This window comes from Pteropus medius, unplaced genomic scaffold (genome assembly GCF_902729225.1).
Source record: "Pteropus medius unplaced genomic scaffold, Ma_sr-lr_union100, whole genome shotgun sequence".
Lineage (NCBI taxonomy): Eukaryota > Metazoa > Chordata > Mammalia > Chiroptera > Pteropodidae > Pteropus > Pteropus medius.
The window spans coordinates 15,525,219-15,525,796 of NW_024346667.1; the positions used below are offsets into that span (position 1 = coordinate 15,525,219).

General features: G+C 40.0%; 1 pseudogene; it reads right to left on the reverse strand.

The window, feature by feature from the left end:
* Positions 1 to 208: 208 nt before the first annotated feature.
* LOC120613708 (uncharacterized) lies at positions 209 to 327 on the reverse strand (annotated as a pseudogene).
* Between the last annotated feature and the right edge of the window lie 251 nt (positions 328 to 578).

Genomic DNA, 578 nt, shown 5'->3' on the forward strand with positions numbered 1-578 from the left:
AAATTTGAGATATGTTAACTCAACCAAGGAATAACTGTGATTTAATCTGGGTTGGTAGGTGCTGCTTCTCTCAGTCTAGCCTATTACAGTTATGGAGGTTGCCATGTTCCTTTTTTTTTTTTTTTTAGGCGAGGCAACCTTTGGTTGACCTCACAGATTGCAAGAATCTTGTCAGCTTACAATCCCTTATTTTATTTTTTATTTTTTATGCCTACAGTGCCTGGTTTTCCTAGGTGGTCTCCCATCCAAGTACTAACCAGGCCCGACCCTGCTTAGCTTCCAAGATCAGACGGGATCAGGCTTGCTCAGGGTGGCATGGCCATAGACTGGCATGTTCTTAAAACTCATCTCACCTCTGCCATCCTGGACACAGTTAATAGACCCAGGGGCTAGCCATCCAATTCAGATCAGAGCATTCTGAGAGTTTTACTGATTTTTAAAAAATTGTATCAGAAGAATATGCTAATACTTCCCTATCAATGATAGCTTCAAAATGGTGGCATATAAAATTTATAAGTTAATTGCATGAGCTTCATCATAGCAAAGAAGAAAGTAGTTGATAATTGAGCCTGCATTCC